Below are 19,372 nucleotides of genomic sequence, written 5' to 3'. Positions count from 1 at the left end.
GCTCAGCTGCCCCAGATCGCACTCCCGGCCAGCGAGTCCGCGTTCGGGACTTTACCTCAGGAGAGGGCAAAAGAGAAAGAAAAGTTTGCCCGGCCCCGGCCGGGGAGCCCGCGCGCCGGACGGCGGAGAGCTTCTCGCTGGTTGCTAGCAGGCGCGTCCTGCCTCAGCGCGGGCTTGCCAGCTCCATGCCCGGCGCGGCCGCCGCTGCCCCAGCCCCGGCCCGGCCCGGCCGCCGCCGCCTCTCCCGCCCGAATGACTACGCGGCCGCCCGGCTCCCGCCGTTGCCGCCGCGGTGCGAGTGCCGCCCAGCCCGCGCCCGGGGCGCACACACTCCCGCTGGCTGGCGCGCACTCACACACGCACGCACGCCCCCGAAGGCTCCGCCGCCGCCGCCGCCGCCACTAGCGCAGGGAGTGGGGGGCGGAGGGGAGCGCGGGGGCGGGGGGCGGGGCCGCCGGGCGGGGCGCCGGCCAATAACGTCGGCGGGCAGCCGCCGGCTCCCGAGCCAAGTTTTCACCCCGGGAAAGAAGAAAGTTAAAGGGAAGCGGCCGGGGACCCGGAGAGAGCGAGGGTACGAGCGGGTGGGAACCGGGGCGCCCGAGAAGGAGAAGCGGAGACAAAGGGAAGCGAGGAGAGCGCCCGGGGAAACCCCGGAGAGGGGGCTGGGCCCGGCGCGCACCCCGCGGAGGGAGGAGGGGCCGGCCGGGGACCGTCCGCGTCGCCCGGCCCCGCGCTGCCCCGGGAGCCCAGCAGGTTTCCGCCGGCCCCACGCCCCTGGGGAGCGCGCAGGCGAGGGAGAGGGGGCGATTTTTCTCCCTCCTGGTCCCGGGCAAACACATCTGTGTTTGTTTTCTTTGCTGAGCTGGGGTCGGGCCTTCTTCTAACCCAGCGTGATGGCCCTGGTGGCACCGCGTCCCGGGCCGTGCCCCGTGGGCAGACAGCCCGGAATCGTGAGGAAGAGGGAGCCCCTGCTGGCTCGCCTCTCCTACCCGCAGCCCCTGGCATCTGGAGGGAAAGAGCGGCTCTCCCGTCCCCTCACAGTTGTCACCGCTCGGTGGGCCTGTCTGTAGAGAAAGCAGCCCCTTTTCTACCAGGGGAGTTGTAGTGGGCTGGAGGCTGAAGTGGGACGAAACCAGACAGCACCTGGGCACTGGCCAGCACCCCCCAGGCCTCGGGCTGGAGGTGGCCTAGCCCTCCCCGGATCCACAAGCAGCCTGATTAGGTGCTTACCGGCTCAGTGTGCAAAGGTGCTGTAGCCCATACTATCTGCTGGGAACCCATAACTGCTTTGCAGAGTAGGTGTGAAAGTCCATTTTGCAGATGAGGGAGGAAACAGTTCTCAGGAGGTGAAGAAACTTGCATAAGATCTCCCAGCCATAGAAAGCTGGCTCCTTCCTCTCCTCACGTTTGTCAAACCGATCATCCCACCCAGTTCTAGTCTAGTGGGACACCCTTGCGGCCACCTAGCTTCTTGCCTCCTTCTCTGCTACCCTCACCGAAGGGCCGAAGACAGTGACAGTATCCTTTGACCGTCTTCCAGCAGCAGCCAAAGCACTTCAGGGGAAAGAAGACACTAGGCTAAGAGTTTTGAACTGAACTGCCAGTTGTTAACTTTTAGATGAGTGAGCTGGTAACAGGCCTGGCTTGAAAACTTGGGATACTGGTTCTGGCCCAACAGCTGGCTTGCTGCATTAGCCCCATTGAGTGTCTTGTTTTGTCTTATTGGTATTTTCATAAACTCTGGGAGTCTAAGAAGGGGCCTCAGGGCTAGTCTGGCCCAGCTCAGTGTGTTTGGAAGACTGCCTATCCCAGCCTCCCTGAGAGATGGCCACCCAAGCCAGCTCTTCTAGGGATGGAAGTTCACTGCAGCCCAAGGAAATAAATCCACTTCATTGCAGGACTGGCTGGATTCATCCTCTGCCCTGGGGTAGAATTTTAACTGTTTTCTTGTGCCGGGTACCACTCTCTGCACTGTTTGTTTATGCCGTGGCAGAGGGGGATTTCAGGTGACTTACAAGGCTACTTAAAACAAGGCAAAATAACATAAATTAGTAAGTGAGGTGGAAGAAGATAAATGTTTCTTTTTTTCTGTTTAACTCCGTGAACTGTGAAATCTCAATGGCATCCTGAAAGGCAAGGTGGCGGTTTGGAGTTCAACACCCTTTGGAGTCGGCGTGTGACCTTGGCAACTTTTGCATCTTTCTGTGCCTTGGTTTCTTCATTTATAAAAGGGGGACAATAAGCTCTAACTCCTAGGGTTGTGAGCCTCAGATGAGTTGACACATATGAATGTTATAGCTTCTGTGTATACAAATATTGTCCTTAGGATATCTCCGTGGGTGTACTTTCATATACATGTATATGTGACGGATGTAGACATGTTAGTTGGTAGTATGTCATTATTAGATCTTCATAGAAATTTTAAGTTATTTAAAGACATTTAATTACATGGAAAGATATTGGTGACGTAGTATTATAAAATGAAAAAAGCAAATTACAAAACACTGTGCCCCCCCCAAAAGGTAAGCATGGTATCCTCTCATTTTTATTTTTTAAAAATATGCATAAAAGGACAACATTGATAATTGTGGGTATCTCTGGATAGTGAGATTACAGGCGATTTTTATTTTTGCTTGCCTGTTCTTGATTGTGTATGCTAAAATAAGGAGAGCTAAGAGAAGAAAGAAAAACCACAGGGAAGACAAAGCAGAGATGGGAATAAAGGTAAAGTGGTTCTGGGGCTGCGCTATTCACTTCCTGGGGGTGGGCCACAAATTTGTCCGGAAGCTTTTCCAAAGCCCAAGTGAAAAGGAGACCATGTCAGTCACACAATTGCCAGTGCCTGTGAGATAAAAACAGACCTATTACTCAAAAGAATTACAACTATTCTTAGTACTAAAATCAGTCAGGAATTTGTCCTGGAGGGCCTCCTAAAGAGACCACAGTGTGAGGTAACAAGCAGACACCCTCAGTATCCCCAAACTTCACGGAGGGTTTCTGTGATGGGCTATTGTGTAAACTGATAGCGTCACACCAGAACGTGAGTCAAGAAGACAGCCTCACAAGGAGGGTCTGAAAAAGGCACGCCGGGCTACCCCACTCCCTTCCGACCCAACATGGTCTAGTTTGGAATATCTTTAGGACCAGATTGGCTAGCGCTCTGAAGCCTTCCTTCTGCTAGGTTGTTTTTGTCTTTTTTAAATATCTATTTATTTGTTTGGCTGTGCTAGGTCTTAGTTGTGGCATGCAGACTCTAGTTTCCTGACCAGGGATCGAACCTGGGCCTCTGCAGGGGAAGCGTGGAGTCTTAACCATCGGACTGCCGGGGAAGTCCCCCAGTTCTTTCAGTGAGTTCTCACAGGACACTTTGCTGACCACCCACTCTGTAGTCTCTCCTGACGTCCTCTAATTTGTCAGTGTCCCTACAGCATACTGCGCTTTGAGGAGGCAAATGAAAAAAACAGATGTCCAAATGTTGTGAGAGCTTCTCGAAGTGACAGTTATAAATACACACCCAAAAAGGCATGTCAGGCTCTGAGCAATGGGATTCACAATACAAACTGATGTTCAAAACAGCACAGTGAGTTTCTTGAGTGAGAGAACACATTCCCAGGTGTTTGGGCCAGGAATGCAGTCGGGGGGTGGGGTGGGGGGTGGAGGACACCATTCTTGACACCTAAGCCTTACCTGGGAAGCCTGAGAATCACGCTAGGAAGATGAGAATGTGGAAGTTTTAGGAAACTTAGAAGTAGCCAGAGTAGTGGTGGTGGTGGTGTTTAGTCACTAAGTCATGTCTGACTCTTTTGTCACCCCACGGACTGTAGCCCACCAGGCTCCTCTGTCCATGGGATTTCCCAGGCAAGAATACTGGAGCGGGTTGCCATCCCCCAGGGGATCTTCCTGACTCAGGGACCAAACCCATGTCTCCTTCATTGTCAGATGGATTCTTTAATCCTGAGCCACCAAGGAACACCATACCCAGAAGAGGAAGAAAAGCAGGAGACTCAGGTGTCCTAGAAACCAGTGGGCAAGTTTCAAGCAAGGAGTGGTGAGCAGTGTCACATGCCTTCAAGGTCAAGATAAGATCTGAAAGAGTCCTTTGGATTGAATGACAAGGAAGTCCTTGGTGACCTTGACTGGTAGTGGCAGAAGAGTGACGGGGACACAAGCCAGACCGCCCCAGGTTATAGAGTGAATGGGAGGTGAGAAAGTACAGATAGCCAGTGAAGACAAGTTTCCAGAAGTGTGAAAACAAGTGGCAGGAAAGAGAAAGAGTGATTGGAAGGTGACATGGGAGTGAAGGAAGCTTGGGATTTTTTATTGTTGTTTATAAGATAAGGCTATTTGAACGTGCCTAAATGTTGATAGGAAGGAGAAGAAGGAAGTTGAAGACAGATAAAACTAGCCTCATAAAAGGGGCAGTCAGGTGGTCTGAAAGCGTCTCTTGTTTCAAAGACATAAGAAGTAATGCCACCTGCTGAGAGTGAGGGAGCAGATTTGGAAAGGCAGGAAGTCTTGATTGGGTCATTAATGAGAAGGGGACAATGCAGGCCGGTCAGAATTCAAAGACCTATTGAGGTTGGTGACCATCCAGGAGAAAGAATGCCACCCAGGAAAGTCATGCCCCAACAATGCTCAGTGGCCACTGTAGACCTGGAGAAAGCAGAAGGACTGGATTAATCCATAGTTGAAGGTTGGTTTGTTTGTTTCCCAAGAGGTGGGGCACAGGGACAAAGGGAAGAAGTTGGCTGATGTGATGGACAACAGGCAAAACTGAAGACAGAAGGCAGTGAAGACAGGCCACTAACGGCAGAGGAAATAGAAAGGCCAGGATCTATAGCCATGCTGATGGCTCAGACAGTAAAAAAAAATCTGTCTGCAATGCAGGAGACCTGGGTTTAATCCCTGGGTTGGGAAGATCCCCTGGAGAAGGAATTGGCAACTCACTCCAGTATTCTTGCCTGGAGAATTCCATGGACAGAGGAGCCTTGTGGGCTACAGTCCATGGGGTGACAGAGTCAGACAAAACTGAGCAACTAACATGTTCACTTTTCAAGACAATAGCCAGGGGGCTTTCCTGATGGTCCAGTGGCTGAGACTCCATGCTCCCAAGGCAGGGGGTACAGCTTCGATCTCTGGTCAGGGAACTAGATCCCACAGGTCATAACCAAGAATTTGAATGCTGACACTAAAAGATCCTGCATGCCACAGCTAAGACTCGATATGGACAAATAAATAAATATTTTAAAAAATCAAACAGTAATCACACATGGCTCATTTCATTTCAATTTGAATGAGCTAAAATTCATTAAAATTTAAAGGTTGGTTCCTCTGTTGCCCTGACTTGGAGAGAGAGTATAGATAAAGAACATTTCTATCATCACAGAAAGTTCTATTGGACAGAGCTGGTCTGGAGGCTCAGGAAGATAGATGACACGAGTTGGGAATAACTGAGGAGACCATGGTCTAAAACTGGATGTCTACAGCAAGAATTCCAGAGGTGGAATAGCTCTAGATGATGACAAGGCCCACAGAGGATGAGGTGGGTTTCTTTTGGGAAGCAGAGAAGGTGAATGGGGATGACGAAGTTGACCAGACAGGCTGTCTACCTAGGGATGGAAGATCCTCAGGACTGGCACCAGGGCTCGCTGACCCAAATGCTTCTGTGGAAACTGAGCAGGACCCTGTAGGGCTCCTGGGCATGGGACCCTTTCTGTTCAGCCTCCTGACCTTCTCTGGGTTCCAAAGGGCAGGTTCACCTAGTTGCTAACCAGGGAAGGGAGGGGATGCAGAGACAAGTGGGGAGCAGTCAAGAAACAGCAGAAGCCTTGGGAAAGGATCCTGGTTCCACCTCAAGGGACGCACAGAATGATAGCTTTGAGCTTTTCTGCAGAACCAGAACCCCCAACAAATGGAGGATGAGGAAGCATTCACTTGAGGAAGTATTCTTCAGAGAAGATTAGGAGATCAGCTGAGGCCAGATGAAAGGAATCCGGGTCTGTACACAGCCTGATCGTATTAGCAACCCCACCCTTGAACCATTGCTATAAAACTCACCAAATTCCACTAGGTCAGGACACAGTTTTTGAAGGGCACGAACCCAGTGTCCTACTTTGCCTAGCAAATAAAGCTATCCCTTTTTGAAAAGAAAAGTGAAAGTGTTAGTCACTCAGTCGTGTCCGACTCTGTGACTCCGTGACTCCATGGACTGCAGCCCACCAGGCTCCGCTGTCCATGGAATGCTCCAGGCAAGAATACTGGAGAATTTCCTCCTCCGGGGGATCTTCCCAACCCAGGGATTGAACCGAGGTCTCCCGCATTGCAGGCAGACTCTTTACTGACTGAGCCACCAGGGGATCCCTTTTTATTTCACCCAAAACTCTTGTCTCCAAGATTCGATGCGGCCCCAGTGCACAGAGGCTGAGCTTCTGTCATCAATGTTTTCAAAGAAAGAGAAGAGTGACCTGCGTAGGGAGGAGTCAGCATGGACGAGATGTGGACAGGGGAACAGCTGTATGGTTCTGGCCTTAGAGGAGCAGGGGGTTGCTGTCAGTTCCATGAAGATCACAAGAACAATGGAGATTGAGGAGAACAAGAGCTCCCCCTGCCTGGGTGCTGGGTGCCTCTGGTGTGGACAAGAATAGCCCCTCTGAACAGTGTGAATGGGACCTGGGGGAGGGCCAGGCTGGAGGGTCAGCATGAAGGTGGGGTGGGAGGAGCAACGGGAGAAAAAGGTGAGGATGCAGGGAGGGAACATCTCATAATGGGAGGGGGTGGTTCTCAGGCCAGTGGTTCACAAGGAAGGAGGACAGGAAAAGAGGGCTTCGGAGAAACGAGATGACCCGAGGGACCTTCACCTTGGGTATGACTGAGGGTTTTACTTTTGAAGTCAAACATTTATATAACGTCTGCCGTGTGTCAAGTCCTCTTCTAAGCACTCTGTCAGGCTTACGAGCACTCATAATTCTTGTAAGAATCTTATGAGATAGGGATAGTCCTAGCTCCATTTTACAGAGACTCGGGAAAGTTGCTGAAGCTCATATCACTGATGAGTAGAAGAACAGGAATTTGAACTGAAATGGTCTGGATGCAGGGTTCAGAGCTTTTAGTCAGCACCTGTGGGCAAGACAGGCTTGGTTGATGTTATCTGACACAAATGGGTCTCAGTTGTGTCTAGACAAGAGACGGGGTCCGGGTGGACCAGAAGTTTGAGCTGTGACCAGGCTTGACTGTGCTTCTGAGCATGTCCGGTCCAGTTAAGAGAACACACGTTAAATGAAGTGGTTTCCAGGACTCCTGACATAGTCTGGAAATTACAGCAGTGGAGGATTTTGATGCAGGTACCTGGCTTCCCCAGAAGAGTCAGTGGGGTCTGAATTGATTGTGTTACTTTGGGAAACAGAAAGAACTTGACTCAAACAAAACTTGACTCCAATTCACAACTTCATTGTGTGACCCTGAGCAAGTTGCTTCACCCATCAAGTTGGAAACCCATTGGTTTTCTCCCAGCGAAATGGAGACCATCACACTTACCTTATCAAGTGATTAAAAAAGCACCTGTAAAAGGAAAGAAGCTGGCAGACTGAGTATATGACAGTTGAGGGTATTTGAGGTTGGTTGGTTGGTTTTTAACTATTCATAATCCTCAGATCACTCACCCTGGAAGAAGTTAGGGGCCTCCTCTCATTTTGAGGCTTTGAGAGCCCAGCTCACCTGGTCAGCCTCTTGGAGACGCTCAAGGGATCCCAGGCCCCTGGACTTGACGCCAAGAGATCTGACTGTTCTGGAGAGTGCAGGAGAACAGGTGGGTCTAGAGCGTAGGTTTCCCCGAGCTTTGTCCGGGCCTCAGTGCTGTTGATCAGCTTCTTCAGCTGCCCTCCCTTAGTGCCAGCTTCTTGGCTGAGGATTCCGGAGCTGGGCAAAGAAGCCCATACAAACCCCAAACCCGCCAAATCCCTTAATCTACTGGAGCTCTTTGAAGGGGTGAAAACCGCCTGTGGATAAGGGGAACCAGCAGATGTCATTTATTTTCATTTGCAAAAAAAGCTTTTGAAAGGTCCCACCCTGAATGCTATTACAATAAAGAAAATGGGTCACCGTCCAGGGAAGCTTTGTCAAGGGTGGAAGTCTGGCCGTGAAGGAAGGAAACAAAGGGTGGACATAAAAGGACGGTTCTCTGGGGAGGGGGGAAATTATGGGAAACCTCTGGACCCAGAGCTCAGCTCACTGAACACCCACACACAGTCTGAAGGAGGGGATCCCCTCACATGTAGAGGTGACAGTCGAGCGACATCAGGCAGAAGAAGGTGAACTGGAGGATCTTTAGAAGTTGAATGGTTCATGGGACACAGGTTCGGCAGAAGGTGATGTATTGGGGACAAAATCATCTGAAGGACTCTTAAAGGGTGAAAGATTATCAAATACACTTGAAAAATACTATTTTAGGAGTGTAGTACAAATTCCTTCCTTAAGATAAGTACTCCACGCAGATGCTATTGGCATTTGGGGCCAGACAGTTCTTCACTGGGCAGAGCAGTCCTGTGTCCACTACAGGATGTTCAGTGTCCCTGATTCCTATCCACTAAAAGCTTCTAAGTCCCACCCCCAACATACACACATCACTGTGACAACTGACAAATGGTTCCTCTCATTTATAAGTCCCCCTAAAAGAGCCCTCATTCCAGTCCCATCCTGATCGACTTGAAATTTAGCTCAGGGTCTTCCTAAGGCCAAAAAGGTAAGAGAACCAGAAATAAAAACAGAATGCATTTGGGTTTAGAATCTTCTTCTGGGACGTTCTAGTCATCACATCTCAAAATGATTGCAATAAGTGCTAGAAACACAAACAGAGCAGAGGATGGGGGCACAGTGCCAGGAGAGGAGGTGGGTTTTAGACAAGATACTTGGGGTGGGAGAGGCTCTGAGAGGGATCCAGTAGAGCTAAGTGAAGAAGGGAGCTGGGGGGATATGCTGGTGGCAGGGGGACAGCGGGAGTGTGCATTCCAGTGGAAGGAAACGGCAAGTGCAATGGTCCTGACGCAGAGCTTGACTTGCGTAAGGAACACGAACAAGGGGCTTGGTGAGCAAGATGGGAGTGCTGGGAGGTGAGCTCAAAGAAGTCGCCATGCAGGCCAGAGAACACAGGGCTTTGCAGATTTTGAGAAGGAATTTGAGCACTCAATGATGAATTCTGGGTACCTCCAAGGCTTTGGAGGCTCTTCCCATGGCTCTTCATATCATAATGCTTCCCTGACTAATCCATCAGCTTCTCGAGAGAGGAACTAGGTCTTTACTCTTTGAATCCCCAGAGTTTAACAGACTGCCTGGCACAGGATAGGAATGTACTACAAACTCATTAAAATCAATCAAAGCACGACATTATGGACAACTGATGTCACCAACTGAGGTAGGTTGAAAAATGTCCTCCACCTCCACCCTCAGAGATATCTGTGTATTAATTCCTGGAACCTGTGAATGCTACTTTATGTGGCAAAAAAATGGGTCTCAGCAGATGTGATGAAAGTAAAGGATACTGAGATGGGAAGATCATCCTGGATTATCTGGGTGGGCCCTAAATGCCATCACATGTCCTTATAAGAAGAAGGGAGGGGGAGATCCAACAAATTAGAAAAGGGCAGGCAAAGACAGAGGCAGAAATCAGAGTGATGTGGCCACAAGCCAAGGAATATTGGCAGCTACCAGAAGCTGAAAGAGACAAGGAACTGATTCTCCTCCAGAGCCTCTGTAGAAAGCACAGCCCTTGGTTTTAGTCCAGTGACACTGATTTCAAATTTCTGGCCTCCAGAATTGCGAGAAAATAAATTGCTGTTGTTTTAAGCCTCCAAATTTGTGGGAATTTGGTACAGTGGCCATCAGAACTAATACACCACCAAATAGTAGAAATGCCAGAGTTCAGCAGGTTCCTTGCAAATCTTACGAGGCAAGCTTGGGGTAAATGAAAGGAACAAAAAGAGGGAGCATTAACACTCTGGCTTTGGAATGTTTCCCAAGTCTTCCTTTGGGTCTTCTTCCCATGGGCTGTATGGCCACGTCCCCCTATTCCTTACTTCATGCAATGCTGAGTTCAGGGCCTCCCACATTAGCTTGCCAGGTGCTCCCTCTTTCTGGAGGCCAGGGTCTCAGCATCCTTTACGATTCGGAACACAGTTCAGAAACAAGTTAATAGTCTCCTGGGCCTTTGAGAGAAGAGTCACCATGATATCCAGGGATTTCAGTTTGCATGGAAGCCAGAATACTTCACTTAGAAGTGTTTATGAGGTCAGGCATCTTCTGTTCTTCCAGGGTCACAGAGAATCACAGATCAGGACCCTAGGGGAATAGGTGACTGGGGGACAGTAACAGGCTGAGAAGTGACTGCTGAAGGGAGTATCCATTTCAGCCACCACCCAGGGATCAGGGCAGGTCTTGCAACCACCCAGCTTTCCAAGGGCATTACTGTCTGAGAGCCCAGAGGAGCTAGGAAAGTATAAGAGCAGCCCTTAGTGAGCACCCATTGAGTCAGGGCCCCCCTTTAACAAGGAGGAGACTGAGGCAGGGAGGCTGAGTGAATTGCCCAGAAGCTGATGTTCTGAGAGATGGCTTCAGAATGACTCCTTGGAATGGCTGTGGGTCACCCATTCAACCACACCTAGGGAATACCTGCTATATTCAATTCTGCTAAATTAGGTGGAGAAAAAAATCATGATTCTGGAGGGGCAAATGATTACATAAAAATTTTCTATGCTTCAAGAAGTAAGCTTCAGTTAACTGCAAAAATCAATTATGTGGAACACCTTATGTTCCCCAAATGTCAGTAAAATGAGGTATTACGGGTCTACACGTCACACAGGGAGAAGACTTAGGGGACCAGTTCCAAGAGGTGGTGCGTGATGAAAACAGCCATGGACCATTGACTCCAAATAGATTGAGTAAGTGCATGGATAATAAGGTATTAAGGGAAAGTAGGAGCTGGGGGGAGGGGGACCTCTCCCTCACTGATGCTACCATCAGGCAGGGGGTACCACTGTGCTAGGCCCCAGAATGATGCCAGAAGCTAGTCACAAGGATGGATGGACATGACCTAACCTAGGGAGCTACCTCCTTGTCTCTGGCTGAGCACCCTGCTTATGGGGCCTCCCAGGGGTCCCAGGTCCCTGGGACTGGAGGGACCTGGGATGCCTGGGTTTGTCAGTAGCTGCCTGGGTGGGTGGCAGGATAGTACAGGCCTAGATCATGCTCCAGGCATACACACTTCTTGATCTTCACACCTCTGCGACCGTGGGTACCAAGGACTGAATGACTGTGTCCCTCCCCCAGATTCATTTAAAGAGCCAATCCCCAACACAGTAGCATTTGGAGCTGGGGCCTTTGTGAAAGACTAACACAACACTAGATCTTGAAGGTGGAGCCCTCATGATAGGATTAGTGCCCTTATAAAGAGACATGAAACTAATAGAATGTGACATATCCATTATATCTAAATTTTTAAAATTAAATTGTTTTTTAAAAAACACATGAGAAACAAGACCTTTCTCTCTACCATATGAGGACACAGCCATTTGCAAACCAGGAAGAGAGCCCTCACCAGTTACCGAATCAGCCAGCACCTTCATCTTGGACTTCCCAGCCTCCAGAACCATGAGAAATGAACATCTGTAGCCCCAGTCGCCCAGTCTATGGTGTTCTGTTAGAGCGGCCTGGACTGACAGTGGGCAAGTCATTTCACCTCTCTGAGCATCAACTTCCTCTTCTGAAAAATGTGGATGGTATTATCATTTGTCCCCTTACTTTCTTCCTTCCTCCCTCCCTTCCTTCCATAGATATCAGGAGTATAGAGTTTAAAAAGGCAGGTACAAAAGACCCTGAGATGTCCGAAGTCTGAAGCCCTAAAGAAATATAATTTTAATAACGTCATGTGAAACCATCACCATGGTTACCACAAGGATGCTACCCTCTTGAGAGGATGACAAACTGCCCTCAGGCAACAGAAACTCATATACAGGACAGTGCCCCTAGCACTGCAGAAAGACTGGACTTTGGTGTTAATAATGTCAATAATCCTTTCCTAATTACCAATTAATAGTCATAATAAGTCAACAAGCATGAATAATAAGTGTCAATCAAAAGTATCTGATTCAGCTTGGGGTCAAGGTAGATCTGTCAAGAGTGGAGCCTCAGAGCAGCAACCACAGTCGTAAACACAACCATAATCACAGCCACAGCCGGAATCACAATCACAACCTTCATCACAACCACAGTCATAATCACGATCGTCATGGCAGCTCACACTTACAGAATGCTTCACTCACTGCCAGGCCTGGTCTGGGAATGGGTCTGCTGGATTTCAGCCAGGAAGCTTGTTGAGGCAAGGGCAGTGGTGGAGAGGCTGGAAGGGAATCTGTGAGAAGTTTCTCTTCTTGGAAAAGAGAGGCAGGGGGAGGGCAAGGCAGACCATATGCCCCATGACTGGGGCAGCATCATTCTTGCTCACTAGTGTCTGCCCAACACCCAGCACAGAGCTTGGCACATATTAGGCATTCAAAAAAATGTTTACTAGGGACTTCTCTGGAGGTCCAGTGGGTAAGACACCATGCTTCCACAGCAGGGGGCACAGGTTTGATCCCTGGTCGGGGAGCTAAGATCCCACATGCCATGTGGGATGGCATGGCCAAAAAATAGAAAAAACAACAACAAAAGCAAACAAACAAAATTTTTAAAAAATGTTTGCTAAATGAACAGCAAGAGGCCTGCCCAGGATGTCCCTAGGGAAGAAGCAGAGGTTTCTTGTTGTCCAGGAGCACATCTGGGCTTGAGATTAGTGAATCAAATTCTGCTTCCCTGGGTCTTTGATTTCCAATAACTCTTCACGTATTTGATGACCATTTACACTGCAGGTCACATTGGCCTTGCTTGGAGAACTAAATAATCCTGGCATCATCAACATCTCCTAACCTATGACATAGGCACGCATGTACGCACACACGTCTCCAGGCTGCAGAGTGGGAGCCAGCCCTTTTCAGCAGGAGCCAAGGACCCTCCCTGGGCTGGGTGCCCTCACCCCAGATCCAAAGGGCTTAGGAGACGGCTGCCTTCTGCCTGGGCCCCCTCCACTAGGATCTGATTTTCTCATCATCTGGATAGTCTCAGCAACTCACAGCAAAGGGATGAACCAGCCTGACCTTTCTGGAGGTTTGTTTAAAGCAGAACAATGTTTGTCTTGTCCAAACACTATGAATTACTCCAGAGAATCCTGCCCAGTTTTACAATCCGCAGCTACAAACGGCTTACATAAATAGGGACTCGTCCCCTCCCCGTCCCCCCTCTGTTCCTAACAGCTTCTCCCCACATCCCAACTTCCCTCCACTCTTCCAGGCCTCCCCCTGTGCCCCCTCACCCTTCCTCTCTTCTGAGCCCCAGCCTGGTGAAGGGCAGGTGTCCGTGGTTCCAGGCGACAGCTCACACCTGGGTTATTGCTGGCACGGATCCCGCCGGTGGGCTGCTCTCCCCGGCGTGGGCCAGGTTTGCCTGGCTCGCAGGGAGGGGAGGTAGGGGTGCCTTCCGGGCACATCTGTACTATCTGTGTGGGGCCAGCAGTGCACAGAGTTAGGTCCAGCTGGGAAAGTGTTGGGAAGAGGAGGCCCCTAGGTTTGGGGGCAAAACATCCAGTCACCCTGCAACCCACTTGGACCATTCCTTGTCTGACAGGATGCTCAGCACCCCCACAGCTGCTGCTTCATAGGCTGCGCATTCAGGGGATCTGAGGTTTCTTCTTAGAAGTGCACCCCACTCACTGCGGGCCTCCAATGGTGGTGGGTGACAGTAAATGTCGTTCTGCCCATCGAATACGGGCCACAAAAAGCAAGCAGGGCCCATGATCCCATTAGGGAAGGGACTGCCGGGGAAAGAGCTGTTTGGGCTGGGCTTCCCTAAGTATAGTTTCAGTCCCACATGCATCGAAAGGCTTTGGGGAGCTCATTTAAAATGTAGATTTCTGAGGACTTCCCTGGTGGTACAGTGGCTAAAACGCTGCCTTCCCAATGCAGGAGACCAGGGTTTGATTCCTGGGCGGGAAACTAGACCCTACATGCCATAACTAAGAGTTTGCATGATGCAACTAAAGATCCTATGAGCCACAACTGGAAAAAAAAAAAAAAAAGTAGATTTCTGGGCCCCTCCCCCGGCCTAAAAAAGCCTGGAGGGTTGAAGGGAGGAGATGATGTTCAGGTCTGAAATTCACCTCCCTGCATGAAATCCTCTCCAGGCAAGTCCCCAGATTAATTAGCTGGATGACATCCGCCAGCCAACCACTTCGAGTTTCAGCTTCCCCATCTGTACAAAGCCCAGAGAATCTTTGAAAGGCCCCTTCCAGCTCTTAGAATGTGGTTTTAAGGAAAGCTGGCTACCAGAACCCAGAAGCAGCAAGGCTGGATGGAAGCAGCCGGAGAGAAAAATCAAGGGAGTCCTTAAACTCCGAGGAGAGGTGTTGGTGAAGACTTGGGGAGGTGCCGGGGAGGGTGCTGCTGGTTGGGGCGTGAGTGGTGTGTGGACTCCTTCCACCGAGGGCCCCACACTTGGAGCCAAGTGTGACCTCATTTCATCCTTGTTTTGCAGGCAAGGAAACTGAGACTCAGAAGGGAGGACGGACTTCTGCTCGGAAGTTGGTGAGTGGCGGGGATTCCATCACCGACACACCCTGGAACACCCATCTGGCCATTCCAGAAACGCCCCTTCCAGCCAGCTACTTCCCTTGTTTCAGCCTCTCCGCGGAGCACGGGTGTGTGTGTGTGTGTGTGTGTGTGTGTTTTAATCTCTCAGTCGTGTCAGACTCTGTGACCCCATTGACTGTAGCCCACCAGGCTCCTCTGTCCAGGGACTTCTCCAGGCAAGAATAGGGGAGTGGGCTGCCATTTCCCTCTCCAGGGGATCTTCCCCACCCAGAGATCCAGCTCGGGTCTCCTGCATTATAGGCAGATTCTTTACCGTCTGAGCCACCAGAGAAGCCTATTGCACCTTAGGGTCAGAGCTCCTTCTCTTCCCCCAATGGGAGGGTGCCACTGGGCGGGAGGGCCCTGGGCCAAATCTGTCCCACGAAGTGGATGCGCGGTGAGCCTCCACGGCAGGAAAATCAACTGCCCGGAGCTTCACCCTGGAGAGAGCCAAGCCGGTCTGGTCTTACCCACCCCCAAGCTCCACCGCCGGGCTGGGGGCGCCCTCAGGGCGAGGTCGTCCCGGTTAGGGTTGCGGCTGCAGCGCTCGATCCTCTTTCGCCCGAGGACAGGGAGCGCTGCCAAGGAGAGGCCCCAGCTCTCAGAGCCCGCAGACCGTTCGTGCCCAACACTCGGGGGGACCCGAGGTCAGAAGATAAAGCCGCCGCCACTCTCTCCGCTGATGCTCCGGGGTACACCCTGAGCTGGCAGGAGTGGCGAGCCGGGGGCCGCGAAGGGCACCTCCCCAGCCCCGCTGCTGGCAAAGACCTGGTGTCGCGGGAACTCGGGATCGAACGTCTGGTGCGGGTCGGGACAGTATCAGCGCGCCCTGCCTCTACGATCTCTGAGTGTGCACTGGGATCGCATTTCCACTTTGGAGATCCAGAAGCTTACCGTGCGACCCCGGGCAGCCGCGCGCGGCTCTGGGCCGCGCGCGATGCACTCCCCAGCCCAGCTCCAAAGTCCGCGCCTCGGATTAGCTGCGCCTCCCTTCCAGTTCAGCATTTGATTTTCTAATCAAGCTCTTTGTCCCCTGCGGCCTGAACCCGAGCCCCCAGCTTCCCCGTTTCCCCTAGGGCCCCGCCTGGGTCTCGCTGTCGCCCGACTTTCCCGTCGAAGGCAGTCGAGTGAGTGATTCGGGAGCCGAGGCCGAGGCCGGCGGGTCCGCGGCGCGGGCCGGGCTGTATGGAAATGGCCCGAAGAGCCGGCGGGCGCGGCGGCGATTTATTCTGGGAGTGACAGCCCCTTTGAGCGCTCAGCGAATGGCGTTTTCTGTCTGTGAAAGCCTTTCTTCCCACCTCTGTTCAGATTAGCCCGGGGGATGAATGCGCCCATTATCCAGCCCGCTGACCATTCTGAAACGCCAAATTAATTACTAAGCACTGAATCAGGCGCCGGGGCCGGGGCACCGGGAGGTGTGAAAATAGCGAGCGACTGGAGCTGGGGAAGACGAGGGGCGCAGCGCCGAGAGGCCGGGCGGGGTGGCCCGGGGCGCGGGCGCGGGCGCGGCGGGTCTGGGGGCGGGCTTGGCCGGCCGCCGAGCGCGACCTGCCGGCGTGACCGGACGCGACCGCAGGGCGAGCGAGCTGCCGGGGCCCCGGGCGGGCGGCAAGGCGCGGAGCCGTGTGGCGGCTCCCGCGGATTGGGCTAGCAGGGGGCGCGGCCGGAGCGCGCCAAGTGCGCGGGGCGCGGGGCCGAGGCTGGAGCGTGCGCGGGGCGCCGGTGCGTCCCGGGCATCATCGCCCGGGACAGCTGCCCCCAGACGGCCCCGGTCCACGGGCGCCCCGCCGTCCCCTCCCAGGCGCTCGCCGCTCCAGCTGCCCTCCGAGGCCTTCAAACTTGCGCGCCGCCCGGCCACCACGGCCCCCGACTCGAGCTCCCCGAGAGCGAGGCCGCCTCCCCGGGCCCGGATTCCGGCTCGGCTGACCGCACTTACCTCCCGAGGCGCCGGGCGGGAGAGGGAGGCGAGCTCTCGGCGGCTCCCGCTGGAGTGCGCTGGGCGCGGGGAGCGCGCGCCTTTAAGACTCTTCCCCGAGACTCCGCCAGGTGGTGTCAGGCCGGCCGGGCCCTCTCGGCTCGGCACCCCCGCGGCCACCCTGCTCCCCAGCCCGCCCCGGGCGGAACCCGGCCGCTCGCTACCCCCTCGGCGCCCCGCCGAGCCCGCGCCAGCGGAGTGGAGCCCGAAGCTCGGGGGGACATGGGTGGTGATTTGGGGACACACGGATGCTCAGGAGGAAGGCATCCATCCTACCCACTCTAGCTTTGGCGGATGGAGGAATTTCTCTTTGGCCGGATGTTGGGGGTGGGGGAAGAAGAGGCAAGGATCGAGAAGTCTAGTCTCAGGACGTGGGGGTACGGTCCTCACTGTCATCACCCCGGGACGCGCCTGAAGTCCGCGCGAAACTGGTCCTCTCGTCCTTGATCCAAGATGGCGAGTGACACGCCTCCCCCAGTCACCGCTGACACGACCGAAGCGTTAGAGAACTGTCGCCACTTAAAACTGGGGCTATAGGAGATTCGCATTTCGGAAACAAAAGTTTTAGAGGACCCATGGGAAGGTTGAAGGAACTCCACCTTGGGCAGGCGAGAAGCCGGGGTCGGCCTGGGATGCGCAAAGAGCACTCCTCTTTCCCGATGCCCTCTAGGAGCCCAGGGGGGTGAGCTCACGAGCCGCCGGCACCTGGGGACCCTCCCCGCCGGCTGCAGGGCACACGTTTGGAGGCATAAACTGTGATTCTAGCCTTAGGCCATTATTAAAATTTTGTGTGTGTCTTCTCTTTCAAAAATAATTTCTTGACACTTGTTGAGATTTCAAACTGCACTAATAGTCAACTCAGTTTTTCTGTCTTCATCGTTCACTGCTATTTCTTTTATATAAACGTCTTCCTCATCCCTGAGTTCCTTATTTTGAGTAATCTCTCACACAACTGAAACTTACTTTTGAGTAACCCTGGGAGGGGGGGAAGGGCATGTGGGTGGTGGGCTTTTGGAATCTGTGTATGTCAACAGATGTCTCTCTGTTAACTTCTACAGACATTAGTCGGATATAGGATCCTATAGGATATAGGCTCCATGCTTTATTTACATTTATGACACTGCAAGATAGGGATGTCTTAGCATAAAGCAGGGAGGCAGGTGGAAAGTACTTACTCTGATCTGTGACCCATGATCTGGGGGAATCCATGAAGTGACTCTTTGTGACTATTATTGTTCCATCCATCTTCTGATTTTTATGTCACAGAAATTTCTCCCAGGTTTAGAGAATAACATCATTCGAAGTCTTTCATCTTATGGGGACCATCTGGCTTCAGTGTACTTTGTTAAAAGAAAAAAATATATGGGTTCTGTTACTGCCTCTTTTACTAATTGTCCCCCAGGGCTAGTCCCGTCTCTCTTCACATTCAGCGCTTCTCCCATAAAAATGAACAAATTGGGCTGCCTGACTGCTGTGGTCCTATCTATCGTCAATGATCTAGGAGCCTAAAATGCAATGACCCAGCCCACGGAGAGATCACGTCACACCAACTAGGATGCTATAACAGAAAAGACAGATAATTACAAGTGTGGGTGAGGGTGTGGAGAAATTGGAACCCTCCTGCATTCCTGATGCAAATGGAAAAAAAAAAAAAAAAGGTACAGCCACTAGAGAAGACTGGCAGTTCCTCAAAAGGTTAAACATACAGTTTTCACAGGATCCAGCAATTCCACTCCTAGGTATATACTCAAGAGAAAGGAAAACATATGTCCACACAAAAACACCGTACACAAATATTCATAGTAGCACTAATCACAGTAGCCTCAAAGTGGAAACATCCCACATGGCCATCAATCAATGAATTAACGAATAAAATCTGGCATATCCAAATAATACAATATTATTCAGCTATAAAAAGAATGAAGTACTAATACATGCTACAACATGGATGAATCTTGAAGACAGTATGTTAAGTGAAAGAAATGAGTCACCAAAGGTCATATATTGTAGAGTTCCATTTACTATGAAATGTCTTTAGAATAGGCAAATCCATAAGAGGCAGAAAATAGATTTGTGGTTGCCTATTACTTTGCCAACAAAGGTCTGTCTAGTCAAGGCTATGGTTTTTCCTGTGGTCATGTATGGATGTGAGTGTTGGACTGTGAAGAAAGCTGAGCACCGAAGAATTGATGCTTTGAACTGTGGTGTTGAAGAAGACTCTTGAGAGTCCCTTGGACTGCAAGGAGATCCAACCAGTCCATTCTGAAGGAGATCAGTCCTGGGATTTCTTTGGAGGGAATGATGCTGAAGCTGAAACTCCAGTACTTTGGCCACCTGATGCAAAGAGTTGACTCATTGGAAAAGACTCTGATGCTGGGAGGGATTGGGGGCAGGAGGAGAAGGGGACAACAGAGGATGAGATGGCTGGATGGCGTCATCGACTGGATGGTCGTGAGTCTGAGTGAACTCCAGGAGTTGGTGATGGACAGGGAGGCCTGGCGTGCTGCAATTCATGGGGTCACAAAGAGTCAGACATGACTGAGTGACTGAACTGAACTGAATTGAGGGCTGGGGCTGGAGGTTGAGTGGGGAATGAGTGCTAACAGGAGTGGGCTTTCTTTTAGGGGTGATCAAAACTGATTGTGGTATGTGCATGCTCAGTTGCTCAGTCATGTCCGACTCTGTCTTTGCG

The 19,372-nt window shown here is 51.7% G+C and overlaps 1 protein-coding gene across 2 annotated transcripts in view; it reads right to left on the bottom strand.

Moving 5' to 3' along the window:
• NTN1 (netrin 1) overlaps nt 1–16,759 on the bottom strand; it is a 205,247-nt gene extending 188,488 nt beyond the window's left edge. Inside the window, exon 1 of one of the 2 annotated variants that reach the window (XM_070774335.1) lies at nt 16,642–16,759. The gene's annotated coding sequence lies outside the window, so the exon portion shown is untranslated. Of the gene's footprint in view, nt 1–55; nt 382–16,641 lie in introns of those variants that run through there. The other variant, XM_019982320.2, reaches the window with a different exon arrangement.
• Between the last annotated feature and the right edge of the window lie 2,613 nt (nt 16,760–19,372).

The sequence above is a fragment of the Bos indicus genome, chromosome 19 (assembly GCF_029378745.1).
Source record: "Bos indicus isolate NIAB-ARS_2022 breed Sahiwal x Tharparkar chromosome 19, NIAB-ARS_B.indTharparkar_mat_pri_1.0, whole genome shotgun sequence".
Taxonomy (NCBI): Eukaryota; Metazoa; Chordata; class Mammalia; order Artiodactyla; family Bovidae; genus Bos; species Bos indicus.
Note: the sequence above shows the minus strand (reverse complement) of the source record. Positions and strands in the feature narration are given on the sequence as shown.